Here is a 21,699-nt window from a genome sequence, read left to right on the forward strand (position 1 = left end):
GACATGTTCTAACATTATTATCCTGCTCCAAGATCAGTGTGTATTTATTAACAATGTTCCTAATCTGATTGAATTGTTTACTGTACGTTGTTACAAATGTAATTGGTTTAGTGTTAGACATTCCTTTGCCATTTCCCTCTCTTGTGTGTTTGTTCTTCAGCAAATCGTTGCGGTTAACGTCTCTAATTCTTTTTTTGGCAGAGGACAAGACTTTATGTCTATATTTTCTACTCAAAAGTCTGTTTTCCCATTCTATAAGGTGCTCATTAAAAACTGTGTGTGTAGAACTGTTTCTACGTAGTCGGATTAATTCCCCATAAGGGATATTGTCCACCACGTGCCTAGGGTGGCAAGATGTGGACAATAATATAGTGTTGCCTGCAACTGCTTTCCGAAAGGGTGACACCAAAACTTTGTCCCCCTGCCCTTTTAAGGTGACATCTAAGAAATCTATTTTATTTCCTCCAAAGTGAGAAGTAAATTTTAGATTCATATTATTGGTGTTGAGGTACCCAACAAAATCAGTAAAGTCTGATTGACTACCTTTCCAAACCCACAACAGGTCGTCTATGAAGCGACCAAACCAATGGAAAGTAGCATTATGGAGATAAAAAAGAAAAAGTTTGACAGAGATTTGTTGGACTATAAATATAACGAAGTCTATACATGGAAGTTGTTTTGTCGTGAAAGAAATTACACGCCCAAATCAATTTTGAAAAATAAGAAACATAAGCGATATAACAAAAAGAATAAAGATCTTCCGAGGGTGAGTTTCTCTGAAACTCCCGACTCTGAAACCAGCTCCAGAAAAACTCCATCAAAAAACGGGGTAGAAGAGCGGGTAGGAAGCACCGAAGGTCCAAAGGAAAAAATGAAAACAAGACATGGAACTGCGACCCAAACAAGGAAACGGAACTAGAATCCCCGATCATTAATCTTTCTAGTTACATCATCTCTGAAAGCCAGTTAAAAGTTTTAAGCAAAGGGCTAAATTTTTCTCCCTCTACAGACTTTGATTTATACAGGACGTTACTTGATGTAAACAAATTTATTAGGAATTTAACAGTAAAAGTGCATTTTCTGGATAGAACAAATGATGACATATGTGATTTATCTCATTCCCCTAGGGAAAGCGTAATCCCCTCCGTGTCACCTGACGACCACTATACTATTAACTTTGAAGATCAAATGAATGTATTTTGTTAAATAAGTTTGGGTACCGAATCTGCAAATATTGACAACAAAATTTCGAAACCTTTCATTACTAATAACCCGGACTTCTATCCAGTGATGTCAAGATGTGACCACATGGATAGGTTTTAGGATCTTGTTGAAAAAGAGCTTACTAAACTAAAGTCACAATGTGACTCTTTTCATAGTAAAAAGAATTTAACAAGCTCAGAGACACGGTCTCTACAAGATCTGAGAAACAATACAGATTTGGTAATCAGAAGTGCTGACAAGGGGGGTCCATAGTTCTGATGAACGCTTCTTTATATAAAAAATTACATGAATCTATGCTCAATGATGTTAACACTTATTGCAAACTAGGCACAGATCCTACTGCTAATTGCCAAAAAAATTTACAGAAACATTTGGATGAGGGTGTAGCATTAGGAGTTTTGGATAATAAACTTTGGGAATACTTGGTGAACAAGTTTCCTGTCATGCCGGTCTTCCACTCTCTCCCCAAGGTGCACAAGGGAGTTTTTCCTCCACCCTGTCGACCCATTGTCGCAGGGATTGGCAGCCATGGGGAGAGACTGGGAGACTGGCTTGACCACTATTTACACCCACTTACCATGGTAACCCCCAGTTACTTAAAGGATACAAAACATGTATTACAAATAATGGAACACTTTAAATGGGAGAACACCTTTAGTTGGGCAACTTGTGACGTGACTTCGTTATATTCCTCAATTCCACGTGAGCAAGCTATATTTTTTCTTTCTAGACATTTGGAGGAATTCAGCACTTATTCTGCTGAATAAAAGGAATTTATTCTAATGTCAACAGAATTTCTCCTTAAAAATAATTTTTTCATGTTCGATTCTCAATACTATTTGCAAGTGGAGGGGGCTCCCATGGGAGCAAAATTTTCCCCCTCCCTTGCAAATATTTATATGATTCAATGGGAGAAGTGTTTTGTTTTTTCAGATTCCATCTCTCCATCTGTGGAGTGGTTTGGTCGCTTCATAGAAGACCTGTTGTGGGTTTGGAAAGGTAGTCACTCAGACTTTACTGATTTTGTTGGGTACCTCAACACCAATAATATGAATCTAAAATTTACTTCCCACTTTGGAGGAAATAAAATAGATTTCTTAGATGTCACCTTAAAAGGGCAGGGGGACAAAGTTTTGGTGTCACCCTTTCGGAAAGCAGTTGCAGGCAACACTATATTATTGTCCACATCTTGCCACCCTAGGCACGTGGTGGACAATATCCCTTATGGGGAATTAATCCGACTACGTAGAAACAGTTCTACACACACAGTTTTCAATGAGCATCTTATAGAATGGGTAAACAGACTTTTGAGTAGAAAATATAGACATAAATTCTTGTCCTCTGCCAAAAAAAGAATTAGAAACGTTAACCACAACGATTTGCTGAAGAACAAACACACAAGAGAGGGAAATGGCAAAGGAATGTCTAACACTAAACCAATTACATTTGTAACAACGTACAGTAAACAATTCAATCAGATTAGGAACATTGTTAATAAATACATACCGATCTTGGAGCAGGATAATAATGTTAGAACATGTCTATCCCATGGGGTTAGATACATTTCAAAAAAAGCACCTAAAATTGGATCGATTGTATCACCAAGTTTATTCAACATTAAAAAGGACAAACAAAATAATTACAGTTGGCTGCATCATCCGGGCAACCACAAGTGTGGACATTCCAGATGCTTGGTGTGTGGGTTTTGACCACCACCGACCATTTCTCCTCCTATACAACCAAAAGAAAGTATAATATAACCACTTAACCACATAAACTGCAACACAACTTTTACTATTTACTTAATATCTTGCATTTCATGTGAGAAACAATATGTAGGATGCACCACAAACTCCCTGAAGACCCGCATCAGAAAACATCTTTCAGATGTCAAAAACATCAATTTAACTAATATGTCAGCCGCCTCGAAGCACTTCCGTGACATGCATGACGGTAATTGTGACACGTTTAGGTGGCAGGGAATTGAAAAAAATCACAAGACCAGTTAGAGGTGGGGCCTATAGGAAAAAGCTGATGAATAGGGAAACGTATTGGATGTTCATCCTAAAAACGGTCCAACCTTTGGGTATGAATTTGAGACAGGACTTAATCCTATGATACTAATTTTAGATATATAGTCTCTTTGTACTGTTTTCTGCAATACTCTAACTTTGTTTCCCGCAGCACCTACAATACTGGTACCAGAGGATGTCTAATGTTCCTTTCTTTTTGTTGCCCGCAATGTTTTTATGCAGGTTTAGTAGTTAATCAGTTTATAGATATGTATTTACATAGTTACTCCACTTACCTTTCTGATGGTACTTGTTTTAGCATTTCACAAGTCTTTTAAAATTTGTATATGATCGCGATCTTCCTGGAGGCGAAGCATTTTGGGTCACGTGATGCGTGTCACGTGACTGTGATGTCACGTGCCGTGTCACATGACTGCGACTTCACACGCCAGGAGAGACCGCGATCTTTAAATAGCTGCAACATGCAATATGAAAGCAGACCATGAGTAAGCTTACCTGAGCGAAACTCCTAGGTAATTTCCTACACACCATGATGTAAGAGATTGTGTACCTTGCCTGAAGATTTTATATTATATGGAACCTTAATAAAAGCAAGATTTTATAATAACACTCCCCTGAGACGCGGGATTACCTTTTTTCGTTTGGAATAACTTATATGTGATGTATATATGCTGTATCTGCAATGTGTATATGTTATTTGTGTACACTGTGTATGATGTGTGTATATACTATATGTGTGTATATATGCTGTACTTTTGCATATGGCACTGTATGTGGGTGTATATGCTATATATGTGCTTGCATGTGTGATTGTAAGTCGAGTGTGTATACAAATATGTATATTTTTTAAGTGAGAAGGGGGTCCCATTCATAAACCTGCCCTGCTTCTCCTAGTAACGCCCCTGCCGATACATCATCAGGGATCGGCGATCACGTTCTGGATATTCTGGATACGATGAAGAAATATTATGAAAACCGCAACATTAAATAATAATTCCACTATTTATATAGTGCACACAGATTACACAGCACTGCACAGATCTTGCCAAATCAGTCCCTGTCCCCATTGGGCTCACAATCTAATCAACCTACCAGTATGATATGGAGTGTGGGAGGAAACACTGATATCAGGGCTACACACGCATAGTAGAACACACTAATCTGTATAGTTTTTATGGTTTTTATGTTCATAATAGCATTTTCATAACATGTGAAACCTATGTCACTATCTGCTAGTTAATCAATATAAGAGAGAAAAAATAGGTAAATAGCGGCTCACCTTAGCCCGAAGTCGTACTCGTGGAGTGCGTCTGGACCTTGACGTTGCATTGTGGAGATATGAACAAATTCACTCCGGCACCGGCGTGGCTTGGCTAAAATTTCATTCAATCTTTACTTCCTTCCGATTAAAATATGGAACATGACAACCCAATGGCAACACCAGTTATTACATATTGCGCGATTAGGCCTACCCGTTTCAGGTGCTACACGCACCCTTAGTCATGGCACCCTAAGGCCTAATCCCGCAATATGTAATAACTGGTGTTGCCATTGGGTTGTCATGTTCCATATTTTAATCGGAAGAAAGTAAAGATTGAATGAAATTTTAGCCAAGCCACGCCGGTGCCGGAGTGAATTTGTTCATATCTCCAGTTAATCAATATGATTGGCTGATAAACATAATATACCTATCATAAGAAAAAAGCCAATTTGAAAAAAATGTGTAATAAAATAATACAAAAAATGGTCTTCCTACCAAAAACTGTGACCTTTGCTAATTATCACCTTTTCTTTTATAATCTTATGTTTGTTCCTATTCCTCGGAGAGATCTAAGACTTACTATGTATTGCATTTACTGTTGATGGTTCTTAGGGTATTGTGACATATAGGTTAAATGCAGTCAATGGGGCATATTTACTAAGGGTCCATGGCCGCACTTCCGTCTGACTTTCCGACTTTTTCGAGATTAGCGCCACTGTGACAGATATTTAATTGGGGATTGTGTCGAACGGGATCGGATTTTGGCACAGCTGCGCTGGATTTCATGCAACAGAAATCTGGGGCGTGCCGTCGGACGATCCGACTGATTCGGATTCAACTTTCAAATTGTGTCGCAAGACATGCACCAGGAGAAGATGATCTCTGGTGGACCTGAGCGGGGAAGCGACACATACAAGATATCAGGCGCGTGATCTTAGTGAATCACAACAAAGTGCATGATCATCGGACAATGCACTTTTGGTGAACTATTCTGGACGGGTAAGTAAATGAGCCCCAATGAGGTAACTTTTCTCGAAGAAGCATATATCAATACATTACATCTTCAAGGATAGTGATAGTGTCTTACCAGGTGGAGACATTGGTCACAGATAGAGATGAGCGAACACTAAAATGCTCGGGTACTCGTTATTCGAGACGAACTTTTCCCGATGCTCGAGTGCTCGTCTCGAATAACGAACCCCATTGAAGTCAATGGGAGACTCGAGCATTTTTCAAGGGGACCAAGGCTCTGCACAGGGAAGCTTGGCCAAACACCTGGGAACCTCAGAAAAGGATGGAAACACCACGGAAATGGACAGGAAACAGCAGGGGCAGCATGCATGGATGCCTCTGAGGCTGCCTAATCGCACCATTATGCCAAAATTATGGGCAACAGCATGGCCATGACAGAGTGACAGAATGAAGCTAGATAGCATCTAAAACATCCAATAATTGACCCTGACACTATAGGGGACGGCATGCAGAGGCAGCGGCAGCAGGCTAGAGAGTGTCATGGCGACATACCCTAAATGGACTCAGGCTTCAAACCAATGGGTGGCAGAGAGGAACCAAAGGAGGTGAGCAAGAAGCGCTCAAATAATATCGGTACATGATAAAAGTTTGCCAGTATATTTTGTGGATTACACAGCAGGGTGGCGACAAAGTTAACATGGAAGCCATGAAAACAACCCAAAATTCTGCCTGACACAGCTCGTTTGATAAGGGGACCATGTATGGAGGCAGTGAACTAGTAGTAGATTAAAGGTGCTGCAGTTAAAACTATGTTAGTTGGATCTTGGCATGGAGCTGGCGCTCCGCTGCCAGGCGAGCTTTCGCCAATCCAAGCCCCTGTCTATAGGCTACTCCCCAAACAGCACTTCTAAGAACCTTTTGTATAAGATCAAGTGTAGTAGCGTTCTTATAAGTTTAGGATATGGCGGGTGAGGGGAATGTAAACAGATGCGCAAGAAGCGCTGAAATAATATCCCTAAATGGTAAAAGTTTGCAAGTATATTTTGTGGATTACACAGCAGGGTGGCGACAAAGTTAACAACTTTGATGTGGAATGCCCTGTAATAGCTCTTGGGCGGTGTGCCTTTTATCGCCTAGGCTCAGCAGTTTCAGCACCGCCTGCTGTCGCTTAGCGACGGCACTGCTGCTGTGCCTAGAGCTACCGACTGATGGCGCCATGCCCACGGATGGTAATTCGGAGGAGGAGGAGGTGGAGGAGGGGTGGGAGGAGGTATAGTAGGCCTTTGAGACCTGGACCGAGGTAGGCCCCGCATGACCAGCCCCAGGGTCAGACTCGGTCCCAGCCTGCACCAAGTTAAGTGTAGTAGCGTTCTTATAAGTTTGGGATATGGCGGGTGAGGGGAATGTAAACAGATGCGCAAGAAGCGCATGATGCGCATGGAGCTGGCGTTCCGCTGCCAGGCGAGCTTTCGCCAATCCAAGCCCCTGTCTCTAGGCTACTCCCCAAACAGCACTTCTAAGAACCTTTTGTATAAGATCAAGTGTAGTAGCGTTCTTATAAGTTTAGGATATGCCGGGTGAGGGGAATGTAAACAGATGCGCAAGAAGCGCTGAAATAATATCCCTAAATGGTAAAAGTTTGCCAGTATATTTTGTGGATAACACAGCAGGGTGGCGACAAAGTTAACAACTTTGATGTGGAATCCATGAAAACAACCCAAATTTCTGCCTGACACACCTCGTTTGATAAAGGGACGATGTATGGAGGCAGCTATATGGACGACTTTTGGAGGTAGCAATGGAGACAACGTGTGGAGGCTGCTATGGAGACAATTTAATTTGGATAGTGCCTGTATGTGGCAGTCCCAAACATTTTTCAAACCAGAGGAGCAGGTAGGTGGCCCTCCAGTAAAATGGGATAGATTGAGTGCCTGTATGTGGCAGTCCCAAAAATGTTTCAAACCAGAGGAGCAGGTAGGTGGCCCTCCAGTAAAATGGAATAGATTGAGTGCCTGTATGTGGCAGTCCCAAAAATTCTTCAAACCAGAGGAGCAGGTAGGTGGCCCTCCAGTAAAATGGAATAGATTGAGTGCCTGTATGTGGCAGTCCCAAAAATTGTTCAAACCAGAGGAGCAGGTAGGTGGCCCTGCAGTAAAATGGAATAGATTGAGTGCCTGTATGTGGCAGTCCCAAAAATTGTTCAAACCAGAGGAGCAGGTAGGTGGCCCTGCAGTAAAATGGAATAGATTGAGTGCCTGTATGTGGCAGTCCCAAAAATGTTTCAAACCAGAGGAGCAGGTAGGTGGCCCTCCAGTAAAATGGAATAGATTGAGTGCCTGTATGTGGCAGTCCCAAAAATTGTTCAAACCAGAGGAGCAGGTAGGTGGCCCTGCAGTAAAATGGAATAGATTGAGTGCCTGTATGTGGCAGTCCCAAAAATGTTTCAAACCAGAGGAGCAGGTAGGTGGCCCTCCAGTAAAATGGAATAGATTGAGTGCCTGTATGTGGCAGTCCCAAAAATTGTTCAAACCAGAGGAGCAGGTAGGTGGCCCTGCAGTAAAATGGAATAGATTGAGTGCCTGTATGTGGCAGTCCCAAAAATGTTTCAAACCAGAGGAGCAGGTAGGTGGCCCTCCAGTAAAATGGAATAGATTGAGTGCCTGTATGTGGCAGTCCCAAAAATTGTTCAAACCAGAGGAGCAGGTAGGTGGCCCTGCAGTAAAATGGAATAGATTGAGTGCCTGTATGTGGCAGTCCCAAAAATGTTTCAAACCAGAGGAGCAGGTAGGTGGCCCTCCAGTAAAATGGAATAGATTGAGTGCCTGTATGTGGCAGTCCCAAAAATTGTTCAAACCAGAGGAGCAGGTAGGTGGCCCTGCAGTAAAATGGAATAGATTGAGTGCCTGTATGTGGCAGTCCCAAAAATGTTTCAAACCAGAGGAGCAGGTAGGTGGCCCTCCAGTAAAATGGAATAGATTGAGTGCCTGTATGTGGCAGTCCCAAAAATTGTTCAAACCAGAGGAGCAGGTAGGTGGCCCTGCAGTAAAATGGAATAGATTGAGTGCCTGTATGTGGCAGTCCCAAAAATGTTTCAAACCAGAGGAGCAGGTAGGTGGCCCTCCAGTAAAATGGAATAGATTGAGTGCCTGTATGTGGCAGTCCCAAAAATTTTTTAAAACAGAGGACCGGGTAGGTGGCCCTCCAGAAAAATGGAATAGATTGAGTGCCTGTATGTGGCACTCACAAAAATTGTTTCAAACAGAGGACCGGGTAGGTGGCCCTCCAGAAAAATTAAATGCATGAAGTACTATAGCAAGAGCCAGTGGGCCCTGTCAAAAAATAGCCATTTTCCTCTGCTTTACTGTACAAAGAGGAGGAGAAGGAGGAAAATGAGGAGGAGGAGGAGGAGTGGATCAATTATTCAGGTTGAGCTTCCTTCACCTGGTGGAGATTGGAAATTCTGAGAAATCCAGCCTTTATTCATTTTAATAAGCGTCAGCCTGTCAGCGCTGTCAGTCGACAGGCGTGTACGCTTATCGGTGATGATGCCACCAGCTGCACTGAAAACCCGCTCGGACAAGACGCTAGCGGCAGGGCAGGCAAGAACCTCCAAGGCGTACAGCGCCAGTTCGTGCCACATGTCCAGCTTTGAAACCCAGTAGTTGTAGGGAGCTGTGTGATCATTTAGGACGATGGTATGGTCAGCTACGTACTCCCTCACCATCTTTCTGTAAAGATCAGCCCTACTCTGCCGAGACTGGGGACAGGTGACAGTGTCTTGCTGGGGTGACATAAAGCTGGCAAAAGCCTTGTAAAGCGTACCCTTGCCAGTGCTGGACAAGCTGCCTGCTCGCCTACTCTCCCTCGCTACTTGTCCCGCAGAACTACGCACTCTGCCGCTAGCGCTGTCAGAAGGGAAATACTGTTTCAGCTTGTGCACCAGGGCCTGCTGGTATTCATGCATTCTCACACTCCTTTCCTCTCCAGGGATGAGAGTGGGAAGATTTTGCTTGTACCGTGGGTCCAGGAGAGTGAACACCCAGTAATCGGTGCTGGAATAAATTCTTTGAACGCGAGGGTCACGGGATAGGCAGCCTAGCATGAAATCTGCCATATGCGCCAGAGTACCAACGCGTAAGAATTCACTCCCCTCACTGGCCTGACTGTCCATTTCCTCCTCCTCCAACTCCTCCAACTCCTCTTCTTCTGCCCATACACGCTGAACAGTGAAGGACTCAACAATGGTCCCCTCTTGTGTCTCGCCAACATTCTCCTCCTCTTCCTCCTCATCCTCCTCCACCTCCACCTCCTCCGATATGCGCTGAGAAACAGACCTCAGGGTGCTTTGGCTATCAACAAGGGAATATTCTTCCCCCGTCTCTTGTGACGAGCGCAAAGCTTCCGACTTCATGCTGACCAGAGAGTTTTTCAACAGGCCAAGCAGCGGGATGGTGAGGCTGATGATGGCGGCATCGCCACTGACCATCTGTGTTGACTCCTCAAAGTTACTCAGCACCTGACAGATATCAGACATCCACGTCCACTCCTCATTGTAGACTTGAGGAAGCTGACTGACCTGACTACCAGTTCTGGTGGAAGTTGACATCTGGCAGTCTACAATCGCTCTGCGCTGCTGGTAAACTCTGGATAACATGGTCAGTGTTGAATTCCACCTCGTGGGCACGTCGCACAACAGTCGGTGAGCGGGCAGTTGGAGGCGGCGCTGCGCTGCCCTGAGAGTGGCAGCATCTGGGCTGGACTTCCTGAAATGCGCACAGATGCGGCGCACCTTCGTGAGCAAATCAGACAGATTGGGGTATGTCTTGAGGAAACGCTGCACTATCAGATTTAACACATGGGCCAGGCATGGCACATGTGTCAGTCTGCCGAGTTGCAGAGCCGCCACCAGGTTACGGCCGTTGTCACACACAACCATTCCCGGCTTGAGGTTCAGCGGTGCCAGCCACAGATCAGTCTGCGCCGTGATGCCCTCTAATAGCTCTTGGGCGGTGTGCCTTTTGTCGCCTAGGCTCAGCAGTTTGAGCACCGCCTGCTGTCGCTTAGCGACGGCACTGCTGCTGTGCCTAGAGCTACCGACTGATGGCGCCGTGCCCACGGATGGTAGTTCGGAGGAGGAGGTGGAGGAGGGGTGGGAGGAGGAGGAGGCATAGTAGGCCTGAAACACCTGGACCGAGGTAGGCCCCGCAATCCTCGGCGTCGGCAGTATATGAGCAGCCCCAGGGTCAGACTCGGTCCCAGCCTCCACCAAGTTAACCCAATGTGCCGTCAGCGATATATAGTGGCCCTGCCCGGCAGCACTCGTCCACGTGTCCGTGGTCAGGTGGACCTTGTCAGAAACGGCGTTGGTCAGGGCACGGATGATGTTGTCTGACACGTGCTGGTGCAGGGCTGGGACGGCACATCGGGAAAAGTAGTGGCGGCTGGGGACCGAATACCGAGGGGCGGCCGCCGCCATGAGGTTGCGAAAGGCCTCGGTCTCTACTAGCCTATAGGGCAGCATCTCCAGGCTAAGCAATCTGGAGATGTGCACATTAAGGGCTTGGGCGTGTGGGTGGGTTGCACTATATTTGCGTTTCCGCTCCAGCGTCTGGGGTATGGAGAGCTGAACGCTGGTGGATGCTGTGGAGGATCGTGGAGGCGACGATGGGGTTTTTGTGCCAGGGTCCTGGGCAGGGGGCTGACTAGCAGCTGACACAGGGGAAGGAGCAGTGGTGTGCACGGCCGGAGGTGAACGGGCTTGTTGCCACTGAGTGGGGTGCTTAGCATTCATATGCCTGCGCATACTGGTGGTAGTTAAGCTAGTAGTGGTGGAACCCCTGCTGAGCCTGGTTTGGCAAATGTTGCACACCACAGTCCGTCGGTCATCCGGTGTTTCCTTAAAGAACCTCCACACTTCTGAAGATCTAGCCCTCGCCGCAAGAGCCCTCACCACGGGAGCTTCACTAGTTGACAGTGGCGCTGATGCACCAGCTCTGGCCCTGCCTCTCCGTCTGGCCCCACCACTGCCTCTTCCAACCTGTTCAGGTCGAGGACTCTCCTCCGTCTCAGAAGCACTGTGTTCACCCGGCCTCTCAACCCAGCTTGGGTCTGTCACCTCATCATCCTCCGATCCCTCAGTCTGCTCCCCCCTCGGACTTCCTGCCCTGACAACAACTTCCCCACTGTCTGACAACCGTGTCTCCTCATCGTCGGACACCTCTTTACACACTTCCACTACGTCAAGAAGGTCATCATCACCCACAGACTGTGACTGGTGGAAAACCTGGGCATCGGAAAATTGCTCAGCAGCAACCGGACAAGTGGTTTGTGACTGTGGGAAGGGTCCAGAAAACAGTTCCTCAGAGTATGCCGGTTCAAATGCCAAATTTTCCTGGGAGGGGGCAGACTGGGGGGGAGGAGGCTGAGGTGCAGGAGCTGGAGGAGTGGGGATTTCGGTGACATGGGTGGACTGCGTGGAAGACTGACTGGTGGTGGACAAATTGCTCGAAGCATTGTCAGCAATCCACGACATCACCTGTTCGCACTGTTCTGGCCTCAACAGTGCTCTACCACGAGTCCCAGTAACTTCAGACATGAACCTAGGGAGTGTAGCTCTGCGGCGTTCCCCTGCTCCCTCATCAGCAGGTGGTGTCTCACCCCGCCCAGGACCACGGCCTCTGACCCCTGCAGTAGTTGGACGCCCACGTCCCCGCCCTCGTCCTCTACCCCTAGCCCTCGGGTTAAACATTTTTAAAATGAGAGTTATAACTTTTTTTTTTTTTTTACTTCTTTTTGTTTTTTTTTGTGTTTTTTTGTGTTTTTTTTTTTTTTTTGTGTTTTTTGTTTTTTTTTGAGTTTTTAAAACCAAACAATCCTATCCTATTGCTATGGCTATTTTCTAGCCAAGTATCAAAGGAAGCACACTACTATGCCAGATGAGATGACACTGAGTTAGTGCCTAATAGAAATCCAACCCCTACTGAATTTTGCCACTTCGGCCTTTGCTATGGATATGTGCGCCACTAAGCGCAGAACACAGCGGTCGCAAGTCTCACTACAAATTGCTCAGAATTGGCAAGTACATGCACTGCAGAAACTACAGCCACCAGCAGATCAACCAGAAATCAAATATATAGAACGCTACTGTAGGCTTCAAGAAGCTGTTTGTATTCTCCTATGGCTATTTTCTAGCCAAGTATCAAAGGAAGCACACTACTATGCCAGATGAGATGACACTGAGTTATTGCCTAATAGAAATCCAACCCCTACTGAATTTTGCCACTTCGGCCTTTGCTATGGATATGTGCGCCACTAAGCGCAGAACACAGCGGTCGCAAGTCTCACTACAAATTGCTCAGAATTGGCAAGTACATGCACTGCAGAAACTACAGCCACCAGCAGATCAACCAGAAATCAAATATATAGAACGCTACTGTAGGCTTCAAGAAGCTGTTTGTATTCTCCTATGGCTATTTTCTAGCCAAGTATCAAAGGAAGCACACTACTATGCCAGATGAGATGACACTGAGTTATTGCCTAATAGAAATCCAACCCCTACTGAATTTTGCCACTTCGGCCTTTGCTATGGATATGTGCGCCACTAAGCGCAGAACACAGCGGTCGCAAGTCTCACTACAAATTGCTCAGAATTGGCAAGTACATGCACTGCAGAAACTACAGCCACCAGCAGATCAACCAGAAATCAAATATATAGAACGCTACTGTAGGCTTCAAGAAGCTGTTTGTATTCTCCTATGGCTATTTTCTAGCCAAGTATCAAAGGAAGCACACTACTATGCCAGATGAGATGACACTGAGTTAGTGCCTAATAGAAATCCAACCCCTACTGAATTTTGCCACTTCGGCCTTTGCTATGGATATGTGCGCCACTAAGCGCAGAACACAGCGGTCGCAAGTCTCACTACAAATTGCTCAGAATTGGCAAGTACATGCACTGCAGAAACTACAGCCACCAGCAGATCAACCAGAAATCAAATATATAGAACGCTACTGTAGGCTTCAAGAAGCTGTTTGTATTCTCCTATGGCTATTTTCTAGCCAAGTATCAAAGGAAGCACACTACTATGCCAGATGAGATGACACTGAGTTATTGCCTAATAGAAATCCAACCCCTACTGAATTTTCCCACTTCGGCCTTTGCTATGGATATGTGCGCCACTAAGCGCAGAACACAGCGGTCGCAAGTCTCACTACAAATTGCTCAGAATTGGCAAGTACATGCACTGCAGAAACTACAGCCACCAGCAGATCAACCAGAAATCAAATATATAGAACGCTACTGTAGGCTTCAAGAAGCTGTTTGTATTCTCCTATGGCTATTTTCTAGCCAAGTATCAAAGGAAGCACACTACTATGCCAGATGAGATGACACTGAGTTATTGCCTAATAGAAATCCAACCCCTACTTAATTTTGCCACTTCGGCCTTTGCTATGGATATGTGCGCCACTAAGCGCAGAACACAGCGGTCGCAAGTCTCACTACAAATTGCTCCGAATTGGCAAGTACATGCACTGCAGAAACTACAGCCACCAGCAGATCAACCAGAAATCAAATATATAGAACGCTACTGTAGGCTTCAAGAAGCTGTTTGTATTCTCCTATGGCTATTTTCTAGCCAAGTATCAAAGGAAGCACACTACTATGCCAGATGAGATGACACTGAGTTATTGCCTAATAGAAATCCAACCCCTACTGAATTTTGCCACTTCGGCCTTTGCTATGGATATGTGCGCCACTAAGCGCAGAACACAGCGGTCGCAAGTCTCACTACAAATTGCTCAGAATTGGCAAGTACATGCACTGCAGAAACTACAGCCACCAGCAGATCAACCAGAAATCAAATATATAGAACGCTACTGTAGGCTTCAAGAAGCTGTTTGTATTCTCCTATGGCTATTTTCTAGCCAAGTATCAAAGGAAGCACACTACTATGCCAGATGAGATGACACTGAGTTATTGCCTAATAGAAATCCAACCCCTACTGAATTTTCCCACTTCGGCCTTTGCTATGGATATGTGCGCCACTAAGCGCAGAACACAGCGGTCGCAAGTCTCACTACAAATTGCTCAGAATTGGCAAGTACATGCACTGCAGAAACTACAGCCACCAGCAGATCAACCAGAAATCAAATATATAGAACGCTACTGTAGGCTTCAAGAAGCTGTTTGTATTCTCCTATGGCTATTTTCTAGCCAAGTATCAAAGGAAGCACACTACTATGCCAGATGAGATGACACTGAGTTATTGCCTAATAGAAATCCAACCCCTACTGAATTTTGCCACTTCGGCCTTTGCTATGGATATGTGCGCCACTAAGCGCAGAACACAGCGGTCGCAAGTCTCACTACAAATTGCTCAGAATTGGCAAGTACATGCACTGCAGAAACTACAGCCACCAGCAGATCAACCAGAAATCAAATATATAGAACGCTACTGTAGGCTTCAAGAAGCTGTTTGTATTCTCCTATGGCTATTTTCTAGCCAAGTATCAAAGGAAGCACACTACTATGCCAGATGAGATGACACTGAGTTATTGCCTAATAGAAATCCAACCCCTACTGAATTTTGCCACTTCGGCCTTTGCTATGGATATGTGCGCCACTAAGCGCAGAACACAGCGGTCGCAAGTCTCACTACAAATTGCTCAGAATTGGCAAGTACATGCACTGCAGAAACTACAGCCACCAGCAGATCAACCAGAAATCAAATATATAGAACGCTACTGTAGGCTTCAAGAAGCTGTTTGTATTCTCCTATGGCTATTTTCTAGCCAAGTATCAAAGGAAGCACACTACTATGCCAGATGAGATGACACTGAGTTATTGCCTAATAGAAATCCAACCCCTACTGAATTTTCCCACTTCGGCCTTTGCTATGGATATGTGCGCCACTAAGCGCAGAACACAGCGGTCGCAAGTCTCACTACAAATTGCTCAGAATTGGCAAGTACATGCACTGCAGAAACTACAGCCACCAGCAGATCAACCAGAAATCAAATATATAGAACGCTACTGTAGGCTTCAAGAAGCTGTTTGTATTCTCCTATGGCTATTTTCTAGCCAAGTATCAAAGGAAGCACACTACTATGCCAGATGAGATGACACTGAGTTATTGCCTAATAGAAATCCAACCCCTACTGAATTTTCCCACTTCGGCCTTTGCTATGGATATGTGCGCCACTAAGCGCAGAACACAGCGGTCGCAAGTCTCACTACAAATTGCTCAGAATTGGCAAGTACATGCACTGCAGAAACTACAGCCACCAGCAGATCAACCAGAAATCAAATATATAGAACGCTACTGTAGGCTTCAAGAAGCTGTTTGTATTCTCCTATGGCTATTTTCTAGCCAAGTATCAAAGGAAGCACACTACTATGCCAGATGAGATGACACTGAGTTATTGCCTAATAGAAATCCAACCCCTACTGAATTTTGCCACTTCGGCCTTTGCTATGGATATGTGCGCCACTAAGCGCAGAACACAGCGGTCGCAAGTCTCACTACAAATTGCTCAGAATTGGCAAGTACATGCACTGCAGAAACTACAGCCACCAGCAGATCAACCAGAAATCAAATATATAGAACGCTACTGTAGGCTTCAAGAAGCTGTTTGTATTCTCCTATGGCTATTTTCTAGCCAAGTATCAAAGGAAGCACACTACTATGCCAGATGAGATGACACTGAGTTATTGCCTAATAGAAATCCAACCCCTACTGAATTTTGCCACTTCGGCCTTTGCTATGGATATGTGCGCCACTAAGCGCAGAACACAGCGGTCGCAAGTCTCACTACAAATTGCTCAGAATTGGCAAGTACATGCACTGCAGAAACTACAGCCACCAGCAGATCAACCAGAAATCAAATATATAGAACGCTACTGTAGGCTTCAAGAAGCTGTTTGTATTCTCCTATGGCTATTTTCTAGCCAAGTATCAAAGGAAGCACACTACTATGCCAGATGAGATGACACTGAGTTATTGCCTAATAGAAATCCAACCCCTACTGAATTTTCCCACTTCGGTCTTTGCTATGGATATGTGTGCCACTAAGAGCTAAACACAACGGTAGCAAGTCCCCCTGCTAATTCCTCACAAAATGGTAAAAGATGCAAATTAAAATAAAAAAAGTAGAACGTTATTGTAGCCCTAAGAAGGGCTGTTGGGTTCTTTGAGAATCACTCCTGCCTAACAGTAAGCTAATAGAACACCCTAACGCTTTCCCTGACCAGCAGCAGCTCTCTCCCTAGCGGCATCCAGAGACAGAATGATCCGAGCAGCGCGGGCAGCGGCTAGTCTATCCCAGGGTCACCTGATCTGGCCAGCCAACCACTGCTATCGACGTGTAAGGGTACCACGTCATGCTGGGTGGAGTGCAGAGTCTCCTGGCTTGTGATTGGCTCTGTTTCTGGCCGCCAAAAAGCAAAACGGCGGGAGCTGCCATTTTCTCGAGCGGGCGAAGTATTCGTCCGAGTAACGAGCAGTTTCGAGTACCCTAATGCTCGACCGAGCATCAAGCTCGGACGAGCATGTTCGCTCATCTCTAGTCACAGATAATTCTATTTATAGCAAATATTGGACCAATTTCATAGGTCTCCACTTAACTTTACCATATGTCCATCTTATAAGTTAGACAACACAATACTACACCACACTCTCAAATGTGTCAATACTACACCACACTCTCAAATAGTAAATAAACGTCAGACAAAAATCTGGCATTTATTTGTACACAGTACTTTAATATTGCACTTTAATATTATAGTATTATATTACGTAATGCAATTTTGTGGATATAAATTTTGGATGTTTTTTTTGGTTCACTGTTTATATATGGTATATATGAAATAACAATTTTTTGGGGTTTTTTTATACATCATGCACTTCATTAGCACAAAGTCACTTCATACAGCACAACATGCACCTTCTTAAACACCAGATATGTGTATTTCACATATCTGGTTCACTCGCATCTGTCATGGGTGCCCCTATGATCCATGTCTCGAATCGAAGGCACATCCGTGCCCCTCTCCGTAGTGGCACCCCATTGCGAGTGAACTCACCTCTCCTCATTCCTGTTCCCGTCCCGTCAACGCATGAGTCCCTGTTTCCTAGACCAGTGGTGGCTAACCTTTTAGAGACTGAGTGCCCAAATTGCAAACCAAAGTCAACATATCTATCACAAAGTGCCGACACAGGAATTTAGCCCAATATTGCCATCAATATCGCTATACAAGGGCCAAATAATACTGCTACATGATGACCACCACCATTACAACAACATAAATACCCCAATACTGATAATAAAGACTACTATACAAATAATAATATCACTAACCTAGAGAAAACAGTGATTCATTTTACCGCTGTACAAGAATAAATAATACCGGAATACAGTGATAAATATTGCCACCATACAGAGATAAATTATACCACTGATGAATATTACAGCCATATTTCTAGGGATAAATATTACAGCCATACATACAGGGGTAAATATTACAGCCATACATATAGGGATTCAAATTACAGCTATACTTACAGGGATAAATATGACTGCCATATATACAGGGATACATATTACTGTCATATATACAGGGATACATGTTATGGCCATATATATATATATATATATATATATATATATATATATATATATATAAAAAGCTCTGAGAAATAGTGGCAAAGTCACGTATGAGAACCACGCTTACTGTCATTGTTTACTTTTACCCACGATCACTGCCAGGTATAAAAGGCCCATTGGATAATGGGTGATCTCTGCTGGATTGCCCGGGAAAGTGGTGGAGTGACTAAAGGTTTTTTAATTATTTTATATGAAATTCTAAAACCAGTATGAATAAGCTTCCACCAGCCAGTGTTGTTGTGGGCATAACTGCTGTACTTACATGGTGGTCTGCAGTAAAGGAAACTACAATGCCCAGCAGATCCATAGGTCCCTAAGGGCATGTTGGGAGTTGTAGATACACACAGGAAAAGAGGAATAGTAACTAGATATGGAGTGTCAGTCCTCACCTTTATAATCCCCTGCCACTCTTCGTAGTCTTTGGGAAGTAAGGTCCCAGAGGAACTCATGAAGAGCTGCCGTAAGTCCTCTCCCCTCTCTCTACTTGTGTCATGTGCTGCTGTGTGTAGTAGCAGTGGAGAGAGTGTGTAACTCTATGGGGCAGATTTATCAAGTGTCTGAAAGTCAGAATATTTCCAGTTGCCCATGGCAACCAATCACAGCTCAGCTTTCATTTTACCAGTGCTCACGAATATGTTAAAGGGAAGCTGTGATTGGTTGCCATGGGCAACTGGAAATATTCTGACTTTTAGACACTTGATAAATCTGCCCCTATGTGTTGCCACTTGTTTTAAGTTCATTGGTGTCACAGGACACCGGTACAATTAATAGCACAGAGAAGCCCTGGGGATTCTCTGCAGCTCCGGCCATGCTGTAGCATCTCCTGCCTGGACGGAGCTCTGATTATGAACTGAACCTGTGCCTCGGGGAAGATGCGCATGCCGACAGAGAGGGCTCTGCGTGCCCTCTGTGGCACGCGTGCCATAGGTTCGCCACCCCTGCCCCAGACCATCCCGCTTTGCGGCAGGCTCTGGTGAAGACCGGGTGCCACTTAGATTCCAGTTCCAGGTGTTGGCTTGTGTTATCATCCGCGATAGTCCAGAGGGTTCACTAACCCCGAATCCTGACAACATCGTATAATATGATCTGCACTTTATGCTTATGTGTTTTCACGAGACATACAATATGTTCTGATTGTATAATATAAGTATTGTCATATATTATGGCGTATATTGATTTTAGAACATTGGGGGTCATTTACTAAGGGCCCGATTTGCGTTTTCCCGACGTGTTACCAGAATATTTCCGATTTGCGCCGATTTCCCCTGAATTGCCCCGGGATTTTGGCGCACACGATCGGATTGTGGCGCATCGGCGCTGGCATGCACGCGACGGAAATCGGGGGGGTGTGGCCGAACGAAAACCCGATGGATTCGGAAAAACCGCCGCATTTAAAAAAAAAAATCTGTCGCGGAGCTTGCACTTACCTTCACTCATCCCGGCTCGGTGAACTCCAGCGCGTTCCGATGCTTTTCAGCACAGCAGCAACACCTGGTGGACGGCGGAGGAACTACTTTAATGTATCCAGGCCGGACCCGAATCCAGTGCAGAGAACGCGCCGCTGGATCGCGAATGGGCCGGGTAAGTAAATCTGCCCCATTGTATTTGATATGGTGATTGTTGTGCAAATATATATAAATATACAGTCCCGATGTATAGATATTGGTAACTAATATGTTACAACAATGGTGTATAATCATGGACTGTGCTTAGCAAAGAGCAGGAAGCCACAGTTATGTATTACATATTTTATTTTTTTATTTTTTAAATAAATTTTTTATTTAAATAATTCAGATTACAATCGGTAAGGCAAACATTAGAGTTACACTTACAAATGAGCTCGTGCTTACGTAGCCAGTATTATATTATGTATCACAAGCGTCATAATTTGTGTATTACATATTTTATATACAAGCGGTTCCCTACTTAAGGACATCCAACTTACAGATGACCCCTAGTTACAGACAGACCTCTCTGTCCTCTGAAATTTCTGGTAAAGCTTGATGGATACTTTACTTTAGTCCCAGACCAGCTGTAAGGCGCCTGTAATGAAGTTTTATTCATAATCCTTGGTCCCATTGTAGAAAAACATTTTGAAAAACCAATTGTCATTGGGCCAAAAAATTTTTTTTGTCTGGACTTACAATTATAATATACAATTCCAACTTACATACAAATTGAACTTAAAAACAAAACTAAGGACCCTATACTGTACGTAACCCGGGGACTGCCTGTATCTCTCTTAATTGTGTGAACAGTGATATAACTATTTGATCACTATATTCTTTGTTCCAACATTCATGTCCATAATCTGTGCATCCAATGACCACTCACCTGTCAGAGTCCGTTCAGGTGTGAACAGGAGTGATGGGACATGCCTTATACTCGAGTATATATGGTAATTAGTTATTTAAATTTTAGATAGAAAAATAGCAGAAAAATGCTATTGACATACAATGTAATAAAGAATTAGAATGCTACTGGCCATTTATTCAGTCACAGGACAGAAAATGACCACTGGTCACATGTCCACATCACATGTCCAGCATCTGCCTGAGCAGATCATGTGATCATCACTATGCATGGCTGCATTTGGTTGGTTTCAGTGCATTCAATATGGCCAGTGCTGTGGTGATATGCAGTGATGGCAGCTACACATCACTACTATGGTAAAATAGCAGGACATGGGTTTTTGTACCAGACGTTCATATTCCCAAAAAACCCTTTTAAGGAATCATTAAATATTAAAAATAATGATTTATCTATTATAGTAAATAGTTCATGCAGTACCCAGGGTGTATACCATCTGGGCCGGTGACGGATTTAGCAGACACTAGTGACCTGGAGGTCATTTTGCTGGGCCTGGCACTGCTCCTCCCTTTTCCTACTTGAAGAAAGGAAGTGGTAGCGGTCCAGCTGCCGGGTTGTTTCACTCAAATGGCCCTTTCCACATCCTGGTATCTGCTCCATGTTTGACAATTCTTCTGGACCCCCATAAGAAGCCAAGGGGGCTTAGCGGAGCATACGTTGGGAGCACTTAGTGCCCAAGTCAATGTAGAGATAGTACCATATATGGACAGAACAGTTAGCATTGACACCTACCCTAGGATAACCTTGTACTCCGAGCCATCCACCTCTGTATTGCTCTTTAAGGAGTGCGGTCTGACCCTCGGCAGCTTCAGTAGTCAGGTGACCGCATCACGTGAGCACTGTTTGTACACTGCTCCTATATGATTATTGGAGAGGCCTGATACTAAAAATTGTGAGAAGTGGACTGTAATTTGTTGTGTTAGTAATTTTGCTGGAGTGATTGCACAAGGAAACAAAAAGTTTCTGAAAATTAAATGTCCGAATAGTTACTCCAAGTCCCACAGCCATCCTGCGGTAATGAACGCTAAATCCATGTGGTCAGGAAGGACTCAATAGCACATGTCTGGCCATTGCTGCCAAAATTCAAGGTGGTCGTATCCGAGGAAGCTATCTGGTTTCTAAGGGTCAACATGACAACATTTATAAGAAATTATCTTCACACAGGAACATTTTTTT

General features: G+C 44.4%; 1 protein-coding gene across 2 annotated transcripts in view; it reads right to left on the minus strand.

Annotated features, from left to right (window-relative positions):
- The window catches only part of LOC140069452 (cholinesterase-like), a 269,951-nt gene that overhangs the window by 12,053 nt on the left and 236,199 nt on the right, over positions 1-21,699 (minus strand). Inside the window, exon 1 of one of the 2 annotated variants that reach the window (XM_072115158.1) lies at positions 20,488-20,621. The exons of the other annotated variant lie outside the window; for it this stretch is intronic. The gene's annotated coding sequence lies outside the window, so the exon portion shown is untranslated. Of the gene's footprint in view, positions 1-20,487; positions 20,622-21,699 lie in introns of those variants that run through there. 2 annotated transcript variants of the gene reach the window in all.

The sequence above is a fragment of the Engystomops pustulosus genome, chromosome 7, assembly GCF_040894005.1.
Source record: "Engystomops pustulosus chromosome 7, aEngPut4.maternal, whole genome shotgun sequence".
Classification (NCBI taxonomy): domain Eukaryota; kingdom Metazoa; phylum Chordata; class Amphibia; order Anura; family Leptodactylidae; genus Engystomops; species Engystomops pustulosus.